The sequence below is a fragment of the Eurosta solidaginis genome, chromosome 2 (genome assembly GCF_040869045.1).
Source record: "Eurosta solidaginis isolate ZX-2024a chromosome 2, ASM4086904v1, whole genome shotgun sequence".
In the NCBI taxonomy this organism is placed as follows: Eukaryota; Metazoa; Arthropoda; class Insecta; order Diptera; family Tephritidae; genus Eurosta; species Eurosta solidaginis.
In genome coordinates, this window is record NC_090320.1 from 200900831 (window position 1) to 200912864 (window position 12034).

Below are 12034 nucleotides of genomic sequence, written 5' to 3' on the forward strand. Positions count from 1 at the left end.
ACCCACAAAGAAGGTCAAACGACTAGAATTACTGACTTCTACCTGCCTCAGTCGGTCACACAAATCGATCAGTAAAAGCCACCCTCGGTTCTGAATGAACACACTGCACATACACATATATATATATACACACTTCCATTTTGACAATGTGTGCTCATGTACTTACGAACTATAAATACAAGACAAACCACGATAGATCAGAACGAAAATCGACACTGATGATGGCACAACGCCGAAACCGGTTTGTACCGAAACCAAATTTGACAGGGGATGGCGGAAAATCTTTCCAATATGCATCAATTATCCACCCTGTCGGAAAATCAACACAAATAAATGAATCAATAAGAAAGTATTTTTATCGGAACCCGCCTTCGAAAGCAGAGAAAGAGGGGAAAATGATTTAAGTTCCCTTGGTTTCAGTGGCACCAGTTAGCACAGCAAAGAAGCGACTGGCGCGCCTTATTGAACGAGCTAAACCGTTAAGTGCCTTTTAGTAAGTAAGATGAAAAAACACTTGAATAAATTTGTAAGTGCTTAATGTTTATTTTCTATTCTTTGGAACAATATTAAAAGCCGATAACCACTTTTAGTAAGCTGGACAAATCGTCGGTTTACCTTCAAGCGCATTCAGCATATTATTGGCAGATAATATTCCCATTTCTGTTCTCGTCTTCTTTGTTTGAGTGCCCAAGTGGGGTACGACGACTGAAACGAAAAAAAGCATTTTATTTGGAATAATATTCATTTAGTTTGAGTTTTTTGATACAAAGTATTTTTAAAGTGGGTGTGGTTATTAACTGCTTTTCTCCAATTTTTTAAGATAATTTTTCTTATGTGCTCTTTGCTAATACTTAATGTTTTCAATAACCCAGTTTACTACCTACTCATAAACAAGAAATTTTGCTACTGCTATAAGCAGGAACCTTATCTATATGATGTGCACAGGGGCAAGCACTATATATGCTCATCCATTTCTTCAAAACTTCCATCTTCTGCTGCTAGGAAAGAGTTATCTGGCAATGTATACCACAGACCCTATTCCTTCCTCTAGTTTTAAGCCAATTAAACAACTGTGTTCATCATGGATCACCTTCATTTCCTCACCCTTTCGCCACACTTCCACCGGTATTGTGACTATAAAATTCCCATCGAAGCAAGTGCATGGTGTCTTGCTGTAACCCAGAGATCGGCAGCTTACTTAACTAGCGCTTTACCGTATAAACAGGTATGGCCGTACAACAAGCCCGCGAGTCGCATCTTCACACTTCTAGCTGGCGCTAGTTGGTCACACCAACGGAGTTTAAAACGTTTTCCACCTGGTCTTTCCAGCGGAGTGGAGCCGCCCTCTTCCTCTGCTTCACCAGGCGGGTTCCGACAAAAATACTTTCGTATTCGGAGCGTCATCTTTCATTCACATAGCATGGTCTAACCAGCGAAGCCGCTTCGTCAAACCCTGTGACACGAAAATTGTATATATAAGATTTAAAAATTGTTTTTTTAGTGTAAGCATACATATTTCCTCACTGCTAGCTAACCAACGACTCCCACTACCACTACTATGATTACACCTTACCATCATAAATTTTGGTGAACACTGCTGTAGGCCCAATGTTGGATGACGTTATACTACTATGGTCGTACAACAGTTTCACTTATGTAGCGCCCATTGCGAAGTAATCTTCCTGCAATTTGACATACATATCCATTTTTTTAAGGTGGAATGTGTGAAATCGAGACCATCCATTTGGCGTAATCCATATATTCCAAGGCCTTTTCTTTGTTGAAGACAACTCTAAACAGGGCATTGTTTGCTTACTTGTCTTTGATGTACATGTTTTGTGCGTAAGAAACCAGCTTTACGTCCGCAGTTCGATTTTTCATAAATTAATATTAGTCAATAAATGGTTTTGTGCAGCAAAAATGTTAAATCCCCGTTCCAAATGATTGAAATTCCCGTCTTTGGTAAGAAACCGTTCTCCTGACGTGCAGCACATGATTCAGTCCTATGCATCTATCAAAGCTAAAAGGGTGAATATTCCTTTTGAGTCGGACGATCTTTACAAGGTAGACGCTTTTAACGCCCATTTGTATTTATGTATTAGTGAACAACCATGGCACTACTCGCTACATAATTGGAATCGAGGTACAACATATCGGCTGTACCACATCATCTCCCTATGCTTCGATAAGCGCCTCAATGGCCTTTTCACTACTAAGCGTACATTCAACAAACCCCTGCTTTAGTTAAGCTTACTGATAGGTAGAACTTTTCTCAAATTTGCTGCTTTTCGAGAGCATTCGAAGTCTGCACAAAAGTTTTTCCAGGGGGCTATTTTAGCTTCTATAATTTTCTAGTTCCTTAAACAAATCCCTTAATATTCACCCCTACTCCTCGAATTCTACGACTTTTGCTTGCCCTAAAATTCGAAACACGTGATGGCGATGAACGCCCAGCTCCACTGCATAATTGCTTATAATTATAGAAACTGAGTATTGGAACTACTTAAGCGTGCAATGGGCTATGAATTTTCTAATCACACACTTACCACAATTAGCTAGCTTAAGTAATGGATCATCTGCTGGAAGTGGTTCGGGTACCATCACATCCAAACCCGCCGCTGCAATCTCACCACTTTTTAAGGCATCAATCAAAGCAGGTTGATCGACAACTCCTATAGGAAATATTAATTTTCAATTAATTGGAATCAAACAAAATTTTATAAACTTTGGTAAACTCGCCTCCTCGTGCCAAATTTACAAACACACAATTCCGTTTCATTAGTTTAAACGCGCTTGCATTAAATTTATGACGCTCTCCACCGTTAAAGGACTGCAGACAACCAAGAAATCACTATCCTGCAAAAGCTGCCCAAAACTCATATGAGTCGCCCCATCGTGTATTCTACGTGTATGGTATATAAATTTGGACGTCCCCCAACCTTGTAAACGCTTCACTATAGTTTGCCCAATGACGCCAAAACCAAAAAATCCAACAACAGAACCGCGCACCTCTTGCCATAACATGAAGTCAAGAAGCTTTACACGCCAACCAGAACTGAAAAGAGAATTGCCGTTTAACATACAACAGACAAATTTTCAAGCTTGGCGACGCTAAATGTAGTGTAGTGCCGCTAAGCGTTTCCTTAGCTTAAGCTTTAGAGCTTCAGAATGCCAACAACTGTTGACCGGTGCTATTAAAAAAGCTTAAATTTTTTTTTATTTACTGCACTGTTACTCACTTTTCAATCGCTAAACGTCCAGCATGGAAGTTTCGACCTGCGGAAACCATCAACGCCACAGCTAAATCAGCAACTGAATTCCCTACAATGCTTGGTGTATGACCCAGTGGTATTTGGCGCCGTTTAAATTCTCCAACATCAGCATAGTCAATACCTGATGAGAGGACAGAAACCGCTTTCAACTGTTCACCCGCCGCATCAAGTATTTTCGCGTTTAATGGTTCATGATGTGACCAGAAAATGGCATCAACTCCGGGCAATTTAGTGAATAGTTCGTCATGCGGTGGAACATTTTCGCAAATGATTGTTTCACAACCGCGTTGCTGGAGAAGTTCCACAGCTGCTTTTGGTGCTTGGGGATGTGTGACAAGAACTTTAGAACAGCGATGTGTTGCAGACATTGTAGCTATAGTGAGTATGTACCCATGACCGAATAGAGACGTACTGCTCTGATAGCAGCTCGTATCTTAATTGAGTACTATTTTAGTATGCGTGGTTTTTGCTTAAACACCAAATACACCAAAACAATATAGATAATAATCTATCAGTGGCGTAGCGAACTTAGTTCGCAGGCGGAGCGCAATACCTTTTAGGTTTTTTTTCGCTTTTTCTTATTTTCTCGTAGTACGGTCGCTATTGGTTCAATAGCTGTGTTTTTTTTTACATGCTAAGCGTCAAACTTTAAATACACCTCTGAAATTGCTGCGCATAAAATTTGTACTACTAAATTTTAAATACTCAGATGTAACTGAAATCTGTGTCTATGTTTCATCCTCTACACTAATTATATATATTCTATGCGTGTCCACTATTCATCGCTACTGAGTTAGCTATATTGTAACGAATTTGCTTGTAAATCCTCTTATTTGCAATCCTCTGCTAAGTTCGAATCACTAAACTGTTGAATAAATAACTCCAATTTGTAATAATGCAAAATGGCCTTTATTAAAGTACTTCACAATAACAAACTGTGCAACGAATAGCTTGCTTAATAACCACACTGATTGATAGCTCAATGAAACTCTACTATTCAAAATAACACTGCTATTGCTCGCTAGATATCGTCTTAATCAAACTGCTTGACAACTCAATTCAAACGGAATTACTTCTTACTCGCCTGCCCCGCTTTTATAGTTTACGCTGCATACTTCTAGGCTCTTCGATTTCCAGAAGTTACTAGTTAGTTCGGCTACAAAATCGCCAGCCACAACTACGTGCACAAATTATTGCTCTCTCTTGTGACAACTCAAATAAGATATATGCATGTGTTTGTGCATTGCCGCTCCGCTGCTCGTATACGTACATATGTGTAGACGCAATTATTTATTCGTTTATGTGACATATATTGGAGTGGCCATGCGAATAAGCGCAGTTTCGGCGTCGGATTCGTGGTGGGAGAGAGACTTTGTCGCCAAGTGCTGGCGTTCACGCCTGTGGACGAGCGTCTCGCCGCTATTCGAATAAAAGCAAAATTTTTTAATATATCATTCATCTGCGCCCATGCGCCGACAGAGGAGAAAGACGATGAGGTGAAAGACACTTTTTATGAACAATTAGAACGCACATACGAGCGCTGCCCCCGTCATGATATAAAAGTCGTGCTTGGCGACTTTAACGCCAGGGTGGGCAAAGAAGGTGTTTTTGGCCCTACAGTCGGAAAGTTCAGCCTACACAATGAAACTTCTCCTAACGGACTGAGGCTGATTGACTTTGCCGGTGCTCGAAACATGGTCATATCAAGCACGAGGTTCATGCATAAAAAGATACATCAAGCTACATGGCTGTCTCCTGATCGAAATACTCGCAATCAGATCGATCACGTTGTGATAGACGGACGGCATGCCTCCAGTGTTTTAGATGTGCGAACGATCCGAGGACCTAACATCGATTCGGACCATTATCTCGTTGCAGCCAAAATACGCACCCGCCTCAACGCGGCTAAAAACAAGGAACAAAAAACACAAGGAAAGCTAGACGTCGAAAAGCTTCAATCACAACAGACTGCCAATGATTTCGCAACTCGACTCTCACACCTGCTCTCTGAGGGCACAACTCATCCTGAAGGAATACAGGAGCAGTGGGAGCATATCTCCAAAGCACTTCATACTGCCGCCGAGGAAAAAATTGGTTACCGGCGGCCACGAAAAAACAGCTGGTATGATGAAGAATGCCGCGTTGCAACCGAAAGAAAAGACGCTGCCTACAGGGCTACGTTAAAAGCGAGCGCGACAAGAGGAGTGTGTGAACGCTATCGTGAGTTGAAAAGGGAAGCGAGACGCCTTTTCAGGAAGAAAAAAGCAGAAGCAGAAAGGCGTGAGTGCGAGGAGCTTGAGCTGCTAGCCACCAGGAATAACGCCCGAAAATTCTACCAAAAAATACGGCGACAGACGGAAGGTTTTAAGACCGGGGCAAACTCCTGTAGGAATGAAAACGGCGACCTCGTAACTGATGTCCAGAGAGTGCTTAGATTATGGAGGGAACACTTCTCTGCTCTCCTAAATGGAGGCAGCAATTCACCGCGCAGAGATGAAGAACCCGATCCCGCAATCGATGATGATGGAATATATGTCCCCCCGCCCGATTATGACGAAGTTAGAATAGCAATAACCAGATTGAAAAACAACAAGGCCGTGGGCGCTGATGGATTGCCTGCGGAGCTATTCAAGTTCGGCGGCGAGGAGTTGGTAAGGCGCATGCAGCAGCTTCTTAGCAAAATATGGGCGGACGAAAGCATGCCCGACGGTTGGAATCTAAGTGTTCTTTGCCCAGTCCACAAGAAGGGGGATACTGCAAAATGCACCAACTATCGTGGAATCAGCCTTCTTAATATCGCATATAAGGTCCTTTCAAGTGTATTGTGCGAAAGATTGAAGCCCACCGTGAACCGGCTGATTGGACCTTATCAGTGCGGCTTCAGACCTGGTAAATCTACCATCGACCAGATTTTCACAATGCGCCAAGTCTTGGAAAAAACCCGTGAAAAGAGAATCGACACACATCACCTCTTCGTCGACTTTAAAGCCGCCTTCGACAGCACGAAAAGGAGCTGCCTATATGCCGCTATGTCTGAATTTGGTTTCCCCGCAAAACTTATACGGCTGTGCAAAATGACGTTGAGCAACACCATCAGCTCAGTCAGAATTGGGAAGGACCTCTCCGAGCCGTTCGAAACTAAACGAGGTTTCAGACAGGGTGACCCCCTATCGTGCGATTTCTTTAATTTGATGCTGGAGAAAATTATACTAGCTGCAGAACTTAACCGCACTGGAACAATATACTATAAAAGCGTGCAATTACTGACATTAGCAACAACATCAGCACTGAAATCCAGCGAAGAATCAATCTTGCCAATAAATGCTACTTTGGACTAGGTAGGCAATTGAAAAGTAAAGTCCTCTCTCGGCGAACGAAAATCATACTCTACAAGTCACTTATCGTACCCGTCCTCCTATATGGGGCAGAAGCATGGACCATGACAACAGCAGATGAAGCGGCTTTGGGAGTGTTCGAGAGAAAAGTTCTTCGAAAGATTTATGGACCTCTACGCGTTGGCGATGGCGAGTACCGAAGAAGATTTAATGATGAGCTGTACGAGCTATACGCAGACATCAACATAGTCCAGCGAATTAAAACGCAGCGGCTGCGCTGGCTAGGCCATGTTATGCGAATGAAAGATGATGCTCCGGCCAAGAAAGTGTTTCTATCGGAACCCGCCTATGGAAGCAGAGGTAGAGGGCGGCCCCCACTCCGTTGGAAGGACCAGGTGGAAAACGATTTAAACTCCCTTGGTGTGACCAATTGGCGCCGGTTGGCGGAGCGAAGGAGCGACTGGCGCGCCTTGTTGGACGGCCATAACCGTTTAGACGGTTAAGCGCCAATTAAGTAAGTAAGTAAGTAAGATACATAATGATTGAATTATTGATGTGCATTCACGTCACTGGTTAGCATCGGCTTAGAGACGATAGCATCGCTCAGTGCTGCTAACATTCGTTACACTGCCCTCCACCTAAGTCTGATCGTCCCGATCAGATAAATCTCTCGATCTAAACGCCGCTAGCATCTCCAAATGAACCACCTTTCTATTTCGTGGTTTCCCAATGGTTTGTATGCAGTAGATGGAATTACTGATCTTCTTCACAACCTTGTACGGGCCTTCCCAAATGCACCGAATTTTGGCTGGAACACCTTTCCGCCGGTGAGGGTTGTTTAACAGTACCAAATCTCCCTCCAAGAACCCTTCCGAATTATTGTTCTCATTGTACCTGCGTTTGATCTTACTACTCATTATCCTTAGTCGTTTCCTCGCACTCTGTTGTTTGACCAATGAACTACTTCGCAGAGCTTACGCTTGACGGATTGGCTTGACAGTATCGTTCCGCCGTTTCCCAACAGAAGTGCGCGATGGCTTGAAACCACCCTTGCATGCTTCCTGCAAAATTCTTGCAGTCGTTTTAGTGCGTCCATTAGGGTTTGTCAATGCCGGTGTTTTCCTCGCAGGTACTTTTGATTTCGCTTTGTTTGGCCCATTCGTTTCATCAACCTTTACCTTTACTTTCGTGGCCTTTGTCGACTTTTCTACACCAGTACTCGATTACTGCTGAAACCTTTTTCCAAACTAAAGTTAAGTGGTATGTCCTGGTTCTTATAGCGCATAATTTTTCTCCGCATATCGATCCTGACGTCATGGTCAACCAAGAAGTCCACTCCCAATATGACTTCATCAACGATCTCCGCCACAACGAATTTGTGTAGAACCATGACTTTTCCAATTAATACCTCACATACCACTTCGCCTTGTACTTGATTATACTCGCCTGTGACCGTACGCAACCTTGCTCCAGGTAACGACTTTACTCTCCTGTAGACCAAATCAGATCGAATCAAGGAATGAGATGCCCCCGTATCTACAGTCAGTACACGCTCTTTACCATCCACATTCCCTCTGATGGTAAGACTGCTTGATTTCCTTCCAATCTGCGACACAGATATCACAGGACATTCAATAGCCGGGGCAAGTTTTCGTTCTTTACATCCGACACGTTCTTGCTCATTTCCGCCAGCTTTGCGTTTACGGCCACCCACATTGTTGGAACTATTAGGACCGGTGCTGCAATGTCGTGCAATATGACCTGGGTTGCCGCACTTGAAACATTTCATAACTCCGGCATTTTTCTGTTGTGATCCCTTCAGAGCTTCCAAAATTGTATCTACCCACTCTGGCCTTTCTACTTCCACACGATGAGCTTTGTATGCTGGTTTACTCAATAATGACGCCGTTTCCTGAGTCAATGCATGGGATACCGTTTCAGAAAATGTTTGCTTTGGGTTCGCGTATGTGGCTCGCTTCGTTTCGACGTCCCGTATGCCATTTATAAAGCTCTGAATCTTCACTCTTTCCGTGTATTCCACGGGTGCATCCGCATTTGCAAGATGAGCCAATCTTTCAATGTCAGAAGCAAACTCCTGCAAAGTCTCGTTAGCTTTTTGGTAGCGGTTTTGCAATTCTATTTGAAATATCTGTTTCCTGTGTTCGCTTCCGTATCGCCGTTCTACAGCAGCCATCAATGCGTCATAACTGTTCCGTTCGTACTCTGGAATAGTCTGTAAGATTTCGGCAGCTGGTCCTTTCAATGCTACGAAGAGCGCGGCAACTTTATCTTCCACATTCCAGTTGTTCACTGCTGCGGTCTTCTCAAACTGTAGCTTAAAGACCTGGAAAGGAACAGAACCGTCAAAGTATGGTGTTTTTACCTTTGGATTACTCGCTGAAACTGCTGGACGATTTAATTGTAACTGCTCCATACGACCCTTCAAATCATCGACTTCTGCCTGAAATTGAGCGATTTTTGCATCCTGCGCTTCCAGCTTTGATGTTACCCTTGCTTCCTGTGCTTCTAACTGTGAAGACATTTGTGCCACCTGTAATGATAAGCGCGCTTCTTGTTCTTCCATCTTTGATGTTATGCGTGTCTCCTGCGATTCCAGTTGGGATGCCATATATGTCTTCTGTTCTTCCAATTGCGTTTCCATCTTGGATGTTATACGGGTTTCCTGCGACTCCAGTTGGGATACCATATACGTCTTCTGTTCTTCAAGTTGTGAAGAAATTTTTGTTTCCTGTGCTTCAATCTTCGATGTTATTCGGTTCTCCTGCGATTCCATATATGTTTGCTGTTCTGCCAGTTGAGATGACACTGTCGATGTTTGAGCAGATATTGCAGCTAAAATCATGTTCAAGTCTGTACTGGTAACCGTCTGCGATGTTTCGTTTTTCTCTTCAATTTTTGTTGTCTCCTCGCTATCAAGATGAAAGACATGCTCTTCCACATCAATTCCTTCTGCTTCCATTGCCTCTCGTAGCCGTGCCTGAAGTTCAAGTTTAACGCCGCTTGTATTCAATCCACGGGTCTCCAACTCCTTCTTTAGTTGCTGGATCTTCAATTCACCGAACTTTGCCATGTCCTTGTTGTCCTTTGGAATTTATTCAACAATTCCTCTTCTGACACCAATTGTAACGAATTTGCTTGTAAATCCTCTTATCTGCAATCCTCTGCTAAGTTCGAATCACTAAACTGTTGAATAAATAACTCCAATTTGTAATAATGCAAAATGGCCTTTATTAAAGTACTTCACAATAACAAACTGTGCAACGAATAGCTTGCTTAATAACCACACTGATTGATAGCTCAATGAAACTCTACTATTCAAAATAACACTGCTATTGCTCGCTAGATATCGTCTTAATCAAACTGCTTGACAACTCAAATCAAACTGAATTACTTCTTACTCGCCTGCCCCGCTTTTATAGTTTACGCTGCATACTTCTAGGCTCTTCGATTTCCAGAAGTTACTAGTTAGTTCGCCTACAAAATCGCCAGCCACAACTACGTGCACAAATTATTGCTCTCTCTTGTGACAACTCAAATAAGATATATGCATGTGTTTGTGCATTGCCGCTCCGCTGCTCGTATACGTACATATGTGTAGACGCAATTATTTATTCGTTTATGTAGATACATAATGATTGAATTATTGATGTGCATTCACGTCACTGGTTAGCATCGGCTTACAATATGTTATACGTTATGGCCACCAGAGGTTTGTGTCTCCGATTTTAGGGACACTCTGTTCTGTAGCTAGTTATTTAACCTACTCCTAATCATTATCTAAGCGAGGATACGCGTTTTTTATACACGCAAACGTAAACGTATACGCGTGTAAAAAAAAACACACGGCTAATACCATGCAATGCCTCCCAAAAATTTTATCTGGGGAATTGTAATCTGAACTGCACACAAACAATCCTCCCCAACATGAATATGGAGTGAAATACGGATATCAATATTCTCGCCTTGTGTGACTTGGAGTGGTAATTTGTCTAATGGTTGTACTAATTAGACAAGTGTGAAAGTCTTTTTCTCATCATTTTCTAATGATTCTCATCTTGACGAGCTGCCAGTAACGAAACGTTTCCGCAATGGTCGGGCTAGTATCTTAAAAATGCTATTTTACCGAACGTTCCGTATCAAAATCCGACAAAGAACTATCAACACAAGTAGGGTCTCCTTGTTTTTACATTTCCATTGCTGAGTGGCTGTCATTCCGAAAACTCCCTATATAGAAAAGTTTCGAAGTACGTCCTATTTCACCAATTATAGAAGGTACTTCAACCGAATTCTGATAAAGGGCATTTTTGAAAAATATTCTGGTATGAAACGTTTTTAAATTAGCGCGCGGGCAGAATGATTACAAAAAAACAATGAAAAATATTATTACCAAGCTTCGGATGAGAACTGAATTTCTCAAAACGCCCTGCACAGTGTATGCCCTCGTGAAGACAAAAGCGAACATCAATGTCACCGACCTTGCGTAGACCACAGTAGCAGAAAAAGGGAAGTCGTAAACATAGTCTGGAGTGAATATTGTAATAGAAAATAGACTTCGGCGCCAAATATTATCATTCACGGCTATTAAGTCGCGGTTAAACTAGAAAGGGCATACAATGACTTCTTCTGTCATGATCATGCTAGGCTACCTTAAAGCCAGGGTGGACAAGGAAGCGGTCTTTGGTCCTACTGTCGGAAAATTCTGCTGATGCGATGAGCAATATCATGCAGATTCGGAGCAAAAGGGCATTGTTAATAGGGCCACGGTACGTATGAGCACAATAAAAAATAAATAAATAAAAAATAAATGTAAGGCGCGATAACCTCCGAAGAGATTTTAGGCTGATTTGCGTCGTGCTCCTTTTTAATTTTTCCTACAAATTGGCGGGACGGGACCTCCTTGTTTTATGCCGACTCCGAACGGCATCTGCGAGGCAGATGAGTTTTCGCTGAGAGCTTTTCATGGCAGAAATACACTCGGAGTGCTTGCCAAACACTGCCGAGGGGCGACCCCGCTTAGAAAAATTTTCTTCTAATTGAATAACCTTATTTCTAAAATTTTGATGTTGCTTTGCACGCGGTGTGTGAACCCAGGGCATTCGGTGTGGTAGGCGGAGCACGCTACCATCACACCACGGTGGTCGACAGCGGGCGTTAACGCGACACGAAGAGGAACACCACCATAAACGAAGTCGCCTCCAAGTGACGTCTCAGTCTATGCTAATTCTTCTTCTTTTTGAATAGGAGTGCCATCTATTTCAAAATGAATGTTAAAACAGTTCGCTAATTAGTTATTTTGCTAAAATGCCTAATAAGTAAGACACATTATATACAAAACCATTTAATTATTTTAAGATCTACTATTTAATATAATATTTTAGATATGTGACCCGGCCTATGAATAGGTGG

General features: G+C 42.4%; 1 pseudogene; it reads right to left on the minus strand.

Annotated features, from left to right (window-relative positions):
* Positions 1-523: 523 nt before the first annotated feature.
* Positions 524-3766, minus strand: LOC137242555 (glyoxylate reductase/hydroxypyruvate reductase-like; annotated as a pseudogene).
* Positions 3767-12034: the final 8268 nt, after the last annotated feature.